Raw genomic sequence first — 13961 nt, forward strand, 5'->3', positions numbered from 1 at the left:
TATTTTGCTTAGCTTCAAAGGGCAATGAAGAGACAAGACTGCTTCAGCTTATGGCAAGTTTCAAGAAAAGTCGCTGAGCGCATTTACCAAGGAGATCCCTGACGAGCACTGGTGCTTCATGAACGGCCAGGCCCTGAATCCCAGGGACTAACAATGGCTGCAGTAGACTGTACTGCATCCAGTTTTCGCCCCTCCTCTCCACCACTTCAGAAAGGCTGTGGACAAATTGGATCGAGTCCTGCGGAGGGCAACGAAAATGCTCAGGGGGCTGGGGCACATGACTTAGGAGGAGAGGCTGAGCGAATTGGGCATGTTTAGTCTGCAGAAGAGACGAGGGATGGGCATTTGATAGCCAACTTCAACTACCTGAAAGCAAGGGGGATTGCAAAGACTATGAAGCTGTGTTGAGTGGATATGCTGCTACAGATGCAGCTAGTTCCCTGGGTGCGATGTTGCAGCCATTTAACTACATGGTTAATACAGAGGTTGCAGTTCAGCTGAGTAAAGTGCTGCACCCGTTTTAATGGTGTTAGGGGCTTTGCCAGGATATAAGACTGAGGTGCTTCTTCATCCTGGCCACACCCCTCTACCCCTGTTCCACCCCCTCCTCCTCCAGCCTGTCCATGCCCCCCACCCCCGGAACACTCCTTGGGCCTGCAGCTGCTGTGGGGAGGCTCAAGTGGCACCTCTGTTGGAGGAATTTCTCAGGGTGGGGGAGGGCTTTACACCTTCCCTACAGCCCCTTTGTCCCACTGTAGCCAGCATAGGAGCCAGAGCACAGTGGCGGGCTGGGTCCAGACTTCACGAATGTAGTGTCCAAACCTGGGATACTGCCTTGAAGTGCGTAGGGGCTGGTTCTCTGAGGGGCTGGACCCCTGCAGTGCCAACGGACTCCAGATGCAGTTGGAAGAAGGTCCCTGCAGCCCTGTTGTTCAAAGATATAAACGGAGGTACCCAAAATTAGGCCATTGTTGTACATTTAGGCCTTACCGCCTTGCCCATTAACAGCAGTAGGTGGGCTAAGGCTCACTGTCAGTCACTGTTTATACTTGATCACGGCTGACCGGGTCCTGGTCGTAAGCAGAGGCCTGGCAGTGAAAGGTCCTGATTCTATCCCCAGGACCCAGAGACAGATGGCCCCTCAGGGATGTAACACCCCTGGGGGATATTTTACACGCATGATCTTTCCCACGGGCTGTGGAATTCCACAGTCTCATTCCCAGGGCTGAGAACCTCAGGGTTAAGTTGCACACAGTGAAAATAACTGAAATGTGACCCCTCCATTTCACACTGTGCTGTGCTGCCCTGGGGAGATGTGGCTTTAAGCTGGTGTCCAAGCCCCTTCCCACTCTCAAGAAGGACTGGGCCAAAAGAGCTGATTTTCAGTGGCACTGACACTGCCCGGGTCCTTGCCACTGGTCTGGGGGGCTTTGCATTTTATTTTAATTTTAAATGAAGCATCTTAAACATTTTAAAAACCTTATTTACTTTACATACACCAATAGTTTAGTTATATATTATAAACTTATAGAAAGAGACGTTCTAAAAAAATTAAAAATGTATGACTGGCATGCGAAACCTTAAATTAGAGTGAATAAATGAAGACTCGGCACACCACTCCTGAAAGTTTGCTGATCCCTGACCTAGGGGTTACAGTGGAGGAGAAGCTGGATATGAGTCAGCAGTGTGCCCTTGTTGCCAAGAAGGCCAATGGCATATTGGGCTGCATTAGTAGGCGCACTGCCAGCAGATTCAGGGAGTGATTATTTTCCTGTATTGGGCACTGGTGAGGCCACACTTGGAGTATTGCGTCCAGCTTTGGACCCCACACTACAGAATGGATATGGACAAATTGGAGAGTCCAGGGGAAGGAAACAAAAATGTTTGGGGGGGCGATGGGGGGCTGGAGCACATGACCTATGAGGAGAGGCTGAGGGAACTGGCCTTATTTAGTCTGCAGAAGAGAAGAGTGAGAGGGGGGATTGGATAGCAGCCTTCAACTACCTGAAGTGGGGTTCCAAAGAGGATGAAGCTTGGCTGTTCTCAGTGGTGGGAGATGACAGAACAAGGAGCAATGGTCTCAAGTTACAGTGGGGAAGATCTGGGTTGGATATTAGGAAACACTCTTTCACTAGGAGGATGGTGAAGCACTGGAATGGGTTCCCTAGGGAGGTTTTGGAAGCTCCTTCTTTAGAGGTTTTTAAAGTCAGGCTTGACAAAGCCCTGGCTGGGATGATTTAGTTGGGGTTTGTCCTGCTTTGAGCAGGGGGTTGGACTAGATACCTCCTAAGGTCCTTTCCAACCCTGATCTTCTATGATCCTAAGTCAGTCTCCTGAGGGTTGGAAAAGAAAGTGTCAGACGTGGGAGTGGGCAGGGAATTCCCACTGAACCTCAAAGCACAGAGTGACCTGTCCAATCTTATAGCCCTGGTTCCAGCTATTGAGAAAATTGCTTCTGGGCTTTTTCTAGGCTAGTTCAGATCATTTGTAGATGTGTCGTTTGGATTATCCCCCCCCCTCTTTTTTTTAGTATAATGATGCTAAAACTTTTGTAACTAATACAGCCAAATAATGAGATGAATAGTGAAGCAGGTTTAGCTACTTCATAAGAAAATGGGTAACTTTATTTCCCTGATTTTGAGTCTTAAAAGATTTTCTGAGATTTCAATTTTTGAATGTGCAAGTGTTTTATTGCCCATCCTGAATTGTGGGTTTTCTCTCCTGGTGAAGGCTGTTTGGTCACATACTTTGATATTAGCTTAGTTTGACAGGATGTAGCTCAGATTTATTGAGGACTTCACGAGACAAAGGATCATTTGCCTGAAGAGCCTTTTTTAAATTGTATTTCACTTCAACCTTTGTCTAACCCTGTGTCATGAGATTGTTTGAACAATGGCAATTATCGATCTCTCTCAGCAGAAACACTGAGCGTGCGAGCTAGATTCTCACTCCGAGAGGCAGAGACTGAGACAGGGAATGAAGTTGCTGCCTGATGCCTGCAGGGCTGTGAGATACGGTCAGGAGTGGGGAGCTGGGAGACGGCTGGGTTTGCTCTTCAGAGCCAGAGAGCTGAGGCTGAGCACTGTGAGCTCCCTGCATCAGAGCCAGAGAGACGAGACCTGGCCTATGAGTGTCATGTGAACACTCCCTGAGCTCTAAAGGGGCAGGAATGACCCCCAATAAGAATGATGGGGGGAGGGGCAGCGTCTCCTGACTGCTGTGATGACAAGGTTGGGCACAGGCAAGTAAGCCAGGGATGGCAGAGGCCACAGAGAGATAAGGAGCCCTAAAGCCCGGCTCATCACCTCTCCCCACCTACATCTACCTCACTGTCCTGTGTGGGGACGAGAGAGGCTCTCTCTGCCCCACTCACCCCACACTTTATCCTTTTAGCCTGAGCGCTTTGGGTTTCCTGCTCGCAGAGTGTCTGCTCTGATTGAACAGTCATTATTCCTGTTGCTAGCAGGATTCTTGTTAACACAGTAGCAGCCAGAGATTGTAGGGCCGCCCCTAGCTATTTTGGTGCCCTACATGGGGGCTGTGTGGGGCCCCAGCCCAAGTCTCCATGGGGAATGGGGGCTGACCATGTTCTGTGGGAAGTGGAGTGACCTGGTCCCAGCCTGCTCTGCTCCCCTGGCTCCCAAGCTTGGGGGACAGGGAGAACCGCCCCCCAGCACTTGCTGGAGGTGCAGCTGGGAGTCGGGGAGCGGAGGAGGCTGGGGCCGGGTCGCTCTACTTATGGGTGAGGGCAGGCCCAACTGCTTCTGGAGTCCTCAGGGGAGTGGGGGCGGAGCAGGGGCTGGTGCCCCACACAGCTGCTCACTTTGCCTATGGGTAAGGACGGCCCTGAGAGGCTGCACCCAAGACTGAGGCTCTATTGCGCTCGGTGTCGTATTAGACACACACATTGTGAGAGGCAGCTCCTAGGGGAAGGAGCTTCAAGTCTAACTGTACAAAGCAGACGCAAGGAGGAGTGTGTGGGTGTCGGGAGCGTCTCCGTGATTAAGGCCGTGCTTGTAAACCAAGTTTTCAACTTCAAGTATATGTGAAAAAACAACAACAGATTTTTCTTCCTCCAAATAACAGCACTTACACTTACAGTACAGGACAAATAGCCTGAGTTCTCTGTAAGGTGAACAGCCACGCAGCCAGCCAGCAGCCTCCTTAGCTTCGCCTGGGCCCTCAGACAACCCACCCAGGGGCCTGCCATGGCCAGGGGAGGGGCACCCTTCCCTGAGCCCCAATCTATCCCGGCCTCCAACCTGCGCCAACCCAGCTGAGCCTGAGCTGCCCTTGCCCAGGGCTGAACCCAGCCCTGGCCTTGCCGGGGAGAGGCGCCTATCCTGTGGGCCCGGCCCTGCAGCTTATACGGGGGACAGGGGGTCGCCTCCCCCCCAACCCTAGGTGCTGCTGCAGGGAGAGACAGCTGGGAAGAGGCCTCTCTCCTGGCCGGAGCACCCGCCTGCAGTACTGGAAATCCCCACCCAGGCCTGGACACTTTCATCTCCATCTCTAATGAGTTGGATACAGGATCAAATTGATCCTAAGTACAGAGACTCTCTGGGAGTGGGCGGGGGGGACAAAATACAGATGGATAAACTCCACTGTGCCTCAGACACAGGCCAGCGCTGCTGGATTCAGCAGATATAGTGACAGTGATGGGGAAGGAGGGAATCCCTCGGATTCGCCCCATTGCCTTCCGGCCTTGCAGAGGCTGAAATAATCCATCTGTCCCACTCCTGATCCTCCTTGTTACATGGGAATGTATTTTAAATAAGGAAAATGGTAAAAAAGTAAAATACCTGCTTCCCAGCACCACCTGGACCAGCGTGAGCACAACTGGGAAGGAGACATTTTGTCAGCAAAGTGGGGACTTGGTGATTAACAATCGCTCTGCTACTGGGGTGACAGTATAAACGTGATGCTCAGGGATCGTCCAGACCAGGAAAATGGGTGTCCATTAGGACAGGCCAAAGAGGAAGGTGCCAGCTAACCCCAACCCCTGTGTCTGGGCTATGTCAGCACTGCAAACAGAGCAGTGTGTTTACATCAGGATAGCTATCTCCAGCACGCCGACGCCCAGGGAAATCCTAGAGCAGAAGACAAACCCCATGTCCATTTTCACTCAGTGAGGCGACTTGTGGTCACCTCAATTTCCCCCGCCTGGGGCTGATGGAAACTGCTTGCTGGAAGGACACACACTCCAATGACTCACAGGAAAAAGGGGCACGGGACTCACCCCAGAGAAGGGCGACCTGTAAAAGGCACAAGTGGGCAACACACGAGGCAGCTGAGAGAACAGAGGGACACAAATGGTGAAAACAAACCACAAGGTCACTATGTGGGAATTAGCAAATGTGTTTTTAAAAAAAGTCTTTTCTCTGCCCTACATAACGTTTCTACCCTGCGTCGCTGTCTTGTGAATACCCTGATGTCTTGTAAGGGGTGGACCCTGGGTGAAACTTTTCCCGCACTCACAGCATCTATTAGGTCTCTCTCCCATGTGAATTCTCTGATGTACAATGAGGTCTGAGCTCACACTGAAGCCTTTCCCGCACTCACAGCACTGATAGGGTCAGTTAAATGTTTTCCACACTCAGTGCATGTGTTTTTTTCTCTCTCCTGTGGGTATTCTCGGCTGGGCTGTGGTTTCCAGGAGGTCCTGGTGAGTTCCCTGACTATTAATGGAGTTACCCACTTTCTCTGCTGGCTTGTTTCTCTGCTCCCTCTCTGGCCTGTGCTGACTCTCACAGGCTTTGCCCTGCACACGATGCCGGGACACATTCCCTCTGGAGCCGTGCGATAATCCCCCATGTGGTGCCACTTGCTCAGAATCTTCCTGCTGAGGATTCTGCTTCTTCTCCTCACTCACCATCCCAGCACCTGCTGGGACAGAGAGAGAAACCTCAGACACAGGGATGGAAAAGTTGGCAGCCGGTTTCAAGCGGAGTGCCCCAAGGGTCGGTCCTGGGGCCGGTTTTGTTTAATATCTTTATTAATGATCTGGAGGATGGTGTGGACTGCACTCTCAGCAAGTTTGCAGATGACACTAAACTAGGAGGCGTGGTAGATACACTAGAGGGTAGGGATCGGATACAGAGGGACCTAGACAAATTAGAGGATTGGGCCAAAAAAAACCTGATAAGGTTCAAGAAGAAGTGCAGAGTCCTGCACTTAGGATGGAAGAATCCCGTGCACTGCTACAGACTAGGGACCGAATGGGTACGTACCAGTTCTGCAGAAAAAGACCTAGGGGTCACAGTGGACGAGAAGCTGGATATGAGTCAACAGTGTGTTCTTGTTGCCAAGAAGGCTAACGGCATTTTGGGCTGTATAAGTAGGGGCATTGCCAGCAGATCGAGGAACGTGATCGTTCCCCTTTATTCGACATTGGTGAGGCCTCATCTGGACCCCACACTACAAGAAGGATGTGGAAAAATTGGAAAGAGTCCAACGGAGGGCAACAAAAATGATTAGGGGTCTGGAGCACATGACTTATGAGGAGAGGCTGAGGGAAGTGGGATTGTTTAGTCTCCAGAAGAGAAGAATGAGAGGGGATTTGATAGCAGCCTTCAACTACCTGAAGGGGGGTTCCAAAGAGGATGGAGCTCGGCTATTCTCAGTGGTGGCAGATGACAGAACAAGGAGCAATGGTCTCAAGTTGCAGTGGGGGAGGTCCAGGTTGGATATTAGGAAACACTATTTCACGAGGAGGGTTGTGAAGCACTGGAATGGGTTACCTAGGGAGGTGGTGGAGTCTCCTTCCTTGGAGGTTTTTAAGGCCCGGCTTGACAATGCCCTGGCTGGGATGATTTAGTTGGGAATTGGTCCTGCTTTGAGCAGGGGGTTGGACTAGATGACCTCATGAGGTCCCTTCCAACCCTGATATTCTATGATTCTATGATCTATGAAAAGGGAAAACCAACCAAAATTAGAGCTGGAGAGACAGAAAAGAAACCTAGTAGCTGGATTCTCCACAACTCTTCCCCATAGGGGAGAGAGGGGGGGAACAATTCTGCCTCCACATCCCCTCAGGGAGGGAGCTCTGCCAGGTGTCAGTCAGGATGCGCAAGAAGCCATGAGCGACAGCTGCCCTGAGGATACACATACTCCTGAACCCTGAGAGCTCACAAGGCTTTTCGGGACTCCCAGCTGTTTCCTTCGGTCACTGAGAGCTTTGAGTTGGTTTAATGATCCCTCACCTGCGCAGGGACCTCTGGGGATCTCTCCTTCCTCAGAGCCCTGGAGATCCAGGACCCACGGCTCCTCCCCTCATTCCAGCTGGGAGATCACATCAGGTCTGGAAACTGGACACCCTGCTCAGGGGAAAGAAAACAAGGGAGATCAGGGAAATCATGGGACGTTTCTATTACTTTAACCCCAGCCCATTTTACAGCAGGGAAAGGCTGGGGGCAGCTCCCCAGGTGCAGGAGACTCTGCGTATGAGAGATTTAACTCTCCCCATCTCTGCTGGGAACACACACAGCCAGACACTGCTCAGCAAAGGGGCTCCTAAAACACAGAGACAGGAACTCCACGTTCCAGGAAGACAGAGGGGAAGTTACCCTGGACCTGCTTCTTCATCCCAGAGAGAAACCCCGAGAGAATGGGGGAGTTGTAGGAGAGCCTGGACCGTTGAGCACGGGCTGGTGGGATTCAGCGCAGTGAGGAATAGGAGGGATGGGGGGGTGTCACCGAATGTCGTATCTCAGGGCTTGTCTACACTTGAGACACCATGACTGGACTGCTGTAGTGGTTCAGTGTAGATACTCGGCAACGGGAAGGTTCTGCTGTCGGGGTAGGTCATCCACCTCCCCCAGAGGCAATAGCTAGTCCACAGAAGCATCATTTTCTGCATAAAAACCAACTATTCTAACTACCCTCAATTCCACAGGTGCATTCAGATGGTCTTGAAATGTGCTGGTTTCTATGGTCATTCATGGACAGGTTACTGGTTCCAGTATGGGGTGACTGGTTAAAGATGTTCCTGAGATTCAGCCCACCACCCTAGGCAGCTTTTGACAAAATCATCTTGGTCTTGAAATGTTTTTTGCACACAGCTGGGGCTGAAACTGTGGTTCTAATTGTCCTTGGACTGATCACAGTCACTTGGCGTTGATCTGTTAATACAGGACACCCCTGTCTTCTGCAGGAAACCAACTCTGAAAGCCAATAGCTAATGAATCTGGAATCTCAGAGCAGCACAAGCCAAACTGAGCAGTCGCTGACCTGGAAATGCACACGTGCTGCCAGAGTACGTCCCTATGAACTGTGCGAGGGTTGCCAGCAATCTGCTGGGCCAGGGAAAGCTTTGCTCAAGGGGATGGGCTGTGGCCACTGAACCTGAACGACACCCATGAACTGGAGCCTGAGCCCGAGCTCTGATAGCTTTCACACTACGTGTGTTGTGCATTTTTCTTGCATTTGTCAGAAGTTCCTCTTGGAAGCTTTGCCCTTTTATACCAAAATGTTTGTGTTAAGATTAATAGTTTAAAGTTCTCTGAACTAAAAAAACCCACTTTCTTGCCCAGTCTGCACTTAAACTTTTTGCTAGCCTAGCTCTGTCTGATGGGGGTGTGAAAAATCACCCCGCTGACCAACACAGCTATGCTGGGAAAAGCTCTAGGGTAGACATACAGCTATGAAGAACGACTAAGAAGAACATGCCACCGTTTGTGTTGTGTTCCACGAATCGGAATACCAGCATTTTTCTGCATGTGTGTCAGCTGTGGACGACTGGGAGCAGCTTGGCAGAGATGTGACTGTGATATGAAGAGAGCTGCATGTAAAACTTGGGGGCCTAGTCTGCCTCATGCCTGTGCTGAGGGCTGGAGGCTGGGTCTCTGAAGGTGCACAGGGGTGAGGTCTTGTCAACGAGATTGTCAGCATCTTGGTGACATATGTGCTAGTGATCCTCAGTGCTCAGTGAGTGCTAAGCGAAGTCCGTGACTCAGGAGGACTCCTCGGGGCGAGTGGAAAGGGGTGATCTCACTTTGCAGGTCCGAGCTGGTTTGTGTGGCGTGGGATCAGTGTGTGAGTGCCAGCCAGGGGTCAGAAGTTTCTGTTTGTCACATTGGACCTAAAATCCAAGTTTTGCCCTAGCAAAGAGAAGATGTCAGACTTCGTGCTGTGCTGCCCCTGTGCCCTGTTCCCAGAGCGTCCTGTAGCAGGGGCGGGCAGAACACTAGGGTGTGTGTCACTGGCTTGTTGGGGTGTTGCTAAAACAGGGCAGAGTAGAGGTTGCATTGTGGGGATGCCATAAGCCTTAGCTCTGCATTTCCCCTCCTAAGAACTGAGGGGACAGGAACCCTTACCCAGCGAGGTCACGTTCTCATAGTTCTCCTGCATGACGTCTCTGTAGAGGGCTCTCTGAGCGGGGTCCAGCAGAGCCCCCTGCCCCGCGGTGAAATACACAGCCACCTCCTCGAGGCTCACCGGCCCCTGAAACAACAGGTGCCCCCCACTCAGTGCCTGCTACCCCAGCCACAACTCCACTATTCATGGGGGAAAGGAGCCAATCAAATGGAAGCTCTGAGGGGCTTGCAGTCAGAGGCCAACCCCCAAACCACTCATAAGAACGGCCAGCCTGAGTCAGACCAAAGGTCCATCTAGCCTAGTATCCTGTCTGCCAACAGTGGCCAGTGCCAGATGCCTCAGAGGGAATGAACAGAACAGGGAATCATCAAGTGATTCACTCGTCGCCTATTCCCAGTTTCTGGCAAACAGAGACCAGGGACACCATCCCTGCCCATAGCCATCAATGGACCTGCCCTCCATGAATCTATCTAGTACCAGAGCATCCAGGAAACACCCAGGTGAGGGGACGAAGAGAGAGCTCCTGATCTCTCCCAGCAGATCCATCACACACCTACTAGCCAGGGGCTGATACAGGAGGTGGAGCCCTGGCAGGGTCCAGGGACCATTCCCTGGTAGATACGAACACCCTCCTCATTGCAAGGAGCTGGATATGAATGGAGGGGCAGGGCCCTTAAGCTGCCCCTTTCATATTTCGCAGCTGCTGTTGGTCAGTCGGGTCAGGCTCCAGCACTGGGAGCCTGGTCAGTGTTTCCTAACCTCACCTGGGTGGGTTGTTTCCTCTCCCACAAATTAGGGCATTTCCCCTCCGAACCTCATGGCTCTGATCCTAGAATCCAGGGCACTTACTAAACAAGTCCCAGCAGGTTTGCCACCCCCTGGCCTCCTCCCTTTCTCCACCCTGGGAATTTCCTGCCCCGCTCCCACCTCCAAACCAGACCCAAACCTTCCCACCCCCTGTGTATTGCTGCCCCCTCCCTCCTGCAGCAACCCACCAGCCACCCCCCAATAACCCCTACCTGAACTGGCTCCGCTGCAGCCATTTCTCTGCCCTGTGCCAAGGGCTGGAGTGAAGCATGGGCATCGTTCTGCAGCCTGGCAGGGCGAGAAGGGCAGTTGTGGAGATGGGAGAACAGGCTTTAGGTATGTTCACATCACAATTCCCCAGGTTCTTTCCCTGCAGACAGACCCTGAGATTCTGCCACGCTGGACAGAAAAGGGGATGAACTGGAGGGAATTTCTACAGACAGGAAAAGTGCAGGCATGGGGTGAAGCTTCCCTGGGTTGGGGGATGGGGGGACTAGCTCCCTGCCCCATCTCTGCAGCCCGAGACTCCGCCCACACTCCGCCCCCCGCTCGCCCGCTCCTGCTGCTCCCCAGGGTCTCTCCTCTGCCCCCCCCTTCATAGGACAGAGGGGTGAGCGGAGAGCCAGGGAGCTGACTGGAAGGGAGGGGGTGGCAAGGAGGGACCGGGCAGGTGGGTGGGGGGGAAATGAGGAGGCACAGGCAGCGAGTTGTAGGGGCTCGTGGTGCCTGGGCACCAGAAATATTCCTGCCCTGGGACGCGGGTCCAGAAATGTTCGGGGCCGGGTCTCTCCTGCAACCCCGCCTGCTGCCCCCACGTCCCCCAGTCCCTCCTGCCACCCCCGCACCCTCCTTCCCCTCCCCCCCACCTGCCGCCCCCACACACGCCCCCCGCCGTGAGGCCCCCGGTCCCACCTGCCTCCCCCAGATGATTTAAAAAGGCCTGTCCCTGCGCTGCGGCCCCTGGGGGAGGGGGGCAGCAGCGCGCGGAGACCCCCTGGCCTACGCTGTCTAGGAGCTGCTGCCCAAGGGGGGGTACCCCAGGTAAATGCTGCATCCTCCACCCGCTCCAAGAGCCTGCACCCCACCACCTCCCCCCACACCCCTTCCGGCCCCCAAACTCCCTCCCCACCAACCCAAACTCCCTCCCAGGGCCTGCACCCTCTCACCCCTCCTGCACCCCACCCCGCCCCAGCCCAGAGCCTGCATCCAGCACCCTCACTCCATCCCAGAGCTGGCACCCCACACCCTCTCCCACACCTCCATTTCCTCCCAGAGCCTGCACGCCCAGCCCCTCACCTCCTGCACTCAAACTCCCCCCAGAGCCTGCACCCTGCACCCCTCCTGCACCCAAACTCCCTCCCAGAACCTGCACCCCTCATCTCCTCCTGCACCCCCACCACTGCCCCAGCCGAGCCTGCACCCAGCACTCCCATTTCCTCCCAGAGCCTGCATGCCCACCCCCTCACCCAAACACCCTCCCAGAGCTTGTGCCCCTCCCCCATCCCGCACCCAAACTCCCTCCCCACTCCTGCACCCCTCCCCCCGCACCCAAACTCCCTCCCCCCTCTCGCACCCCCACCCCTGCCCCAGCCCAGAGCCTGCATCTAGCACCCACACTCCATCCCAGAGCTTGCACCCCACACCCCCTCCCACACCCCCATTTCCTCCCAGAGCCTGCACGCCTGCCCCTGCACCCCCTGCACCCAAACTCCCCCCCAGAGCCTCCACGCTGCACCCCTCCTGTACCCAAACTCCCTCCCAGAACCTGCATCCCTCACCCCTCCTGCACCCCCACCACTGCCCCAGCCTAGCCTGCACCCAGCACCCCCTTCCTGTGCATCCGGCCGGGCTGCAGCCAGCGCCTGCCCCGGGATTGCCGGGAGACGGAGCGTCCCGGGCAGCGGGGCCGAGCCCAGATCTCGGGCCAGGGTGGGGCGCAGGGGAAGGGGCGTGACCCACAGCCCCCTGAACCCCCACCCCACATTGCCATCTTCTCCCTGCCCCCCATTGCCAGCCTCTCCCTGCACCCCCCGCCCTCCATTGCCAGTCTCTCCCTGCATCCCCCTGCCCCCCATTGCCAGCCTCTCCCTGCCCCCCTTACACCCCATTGCCAGCCTCTCCCTACTTCCCCGCCCCCATTGCCATCTTCTCCCTGCCCGCTTACCCACCCATTGCCATGTTCTCCCTGCCCCCCCGCCTCCCCATTGCCACCCTCTCCCTGCCCCTCTTGCCCCCCATTGCCAGCCTCTCCCTGCCCCCCTGCACCCATTGCCATCTTCTCCCTGCCCCCCTTACCCTCCCATTGCCAGCCACTCCCTGCCCCCTTGCCCCCCATTGCCATCTTCTCCCCGCCCTCCATTGCCAACCTCTCCCTGCATCCCCCACCCCCCATTGCCAGCCTCTCCCTGCCCCCCATTGCCATCCTCTGGCTGCACCCCCCGCTTCCCATTGCCAGCCTCTCCCTGCCCCCCATTGCCAGCCTCTGGCTGCCCCCCCTGCCTCCCCATTGCCAGCCTCTGTCTGCCCCCTGTCCCCCTTGCCAGCCTCTCCCCGCCCCCCATTGCCAGCCTCTGGCTGCACCCCCTGTCCCCCATTGCCAGCCTCTCCCTGCCCCCCATTGCCAGCCTCTGGCTGCACCCCCCGCTTCCCATTGCCAGCCTCTGGCTGCCCCCCTGCCTCCCCATTGCCAGCCCCCCTGCCCCCATTGCCAGCCTCTGGCTGCACCCCCCGCCCCCATTGCCATCCTATCCCTGCACCCCCCTGCCCCCATTGCCAGCCTCTTCCTGCACCCCCCGCCCCCCATTGCCATCCTCTGGCTGCACCCCCCGCCCCCCATTGCCATCTTCTCCCTGCCCTCCTTACCCCCCCATTGCCATCTTCCCCTGCCCCCATTGCCAGCCTCCGGCTGCGGACACACCTGGTGAGGGGCGTTTGAACCCTAACAACCACCTGGTTCCTAATGTCCTGGGGAGTGTGTGGAGCAGCATCGCCCAGACAGTTCGGGAAGCCCCTTGTGTGATGTTACGTGTTCAAAACCAGGGACCCTCCATAAGCCACAGTTGTGACCCAGCTCTGCCGGGCTGTCCTCTGAGAGTGGAGCTGCTCCAGATCCGGCTGGGGTCATGGGGCACTGGGGCGACGGGACAGTCCATGTCTCTGGGACAGGCTCGTCTGGGGCTGGCTGGACCAGGGAGGAGCAGTGCAGAGGGATTGCTGCACAAGTGAGCCTGTGTCCGGGCATGTTTCTGCCCATTGCACATCCGGCACCGACCCCTGGTGCTGGTGGGTCTTGCTCAGAGACAGCGGCCTTGTCCTCCTGCCCCCAGGATCACGCACAGACAAGGCGGCTGCACATTTTTTGTGTCATTTCCTGTATTTGTACAGCTCCCAACCTCAACATTCTGGGGAGCCAAACCGACCCCCCCCCCCCCGACTCATCATCAGACTAAGGACCTTTGATCCACCAGGTGCAGACCTCTGCCTCTTGAGCTGTAGCATAATCGAGAGCAGTAGCTGTTCCCTTGCATGTGGCCCAGGCACCAGAGAGGGTGAGCTAGTGCCTCTGGGCAGTCAATATCGCCTAGACGAAAGAAAGTTTAGCCCTAACAGGAACGTTAGCTGGTTCAATGGGACGTGAGGGTGACAGGGATGTTGTCACGGGGCAATCAGGTTGGTCAGGCATGACTTGCCCGTGTTGAATCCACGTTGACTGTTCCCGATCAGCCTTCCTCTCCTCCAAGTGCTTCAAAATGGACTCCTTCAGGACATCCTCCATCATTTTGCCAGGGACTGAGGTAAGGCGGACCGGCCTGTAGTTCCCCGGATCCTCCTTCTTTCCT

General features: G+C 55.3%; 2 long non-coding RNA genes across 2 annotated transcripts in view; one reads left to right on the top strand and one right to left on the bottom strand.

Annotated features, from left to right (window-relative positions):
- LOC135974179 (uncharacterized) overlaps positions 1 to 13961 on the top strand; it is a 217352-nt gene that overhangs the window by 52814 nt on the left and 150577 nt on the right. The gene's annotated exons all lie outside the window — the stretch shown is intronic.
- Positions 9321 to 12129, bottom strand: LOC135974181 (uncharacterized). Its single transcript, XR_010591397.1, has 3 exons — positions 11489 to 12129; positions 10335 to 11445; positions 9321 to 9441 (listed from the first exon to the last, which is right to left on the bottom strand). It is a non-coding gene; the product is annotated as an uncharacterized LOC135974181 (long non-coding RNA).

The sequence above is a fragment of the Chrysemys picta genome, chromosome 11 (genome assembly GCF_011386835.1).
Source record: "Chrysemys picta bellii isolate R12L10 chromosome 11, ASM1138683v2, whole genome shotgun sequence".
In the NCBI taxonomy this organism is placed as follows: Eukaryota; Metazoa; Chordata; order Testudines; family Emydidae; genus Chrysemys; species Chrysemys picta.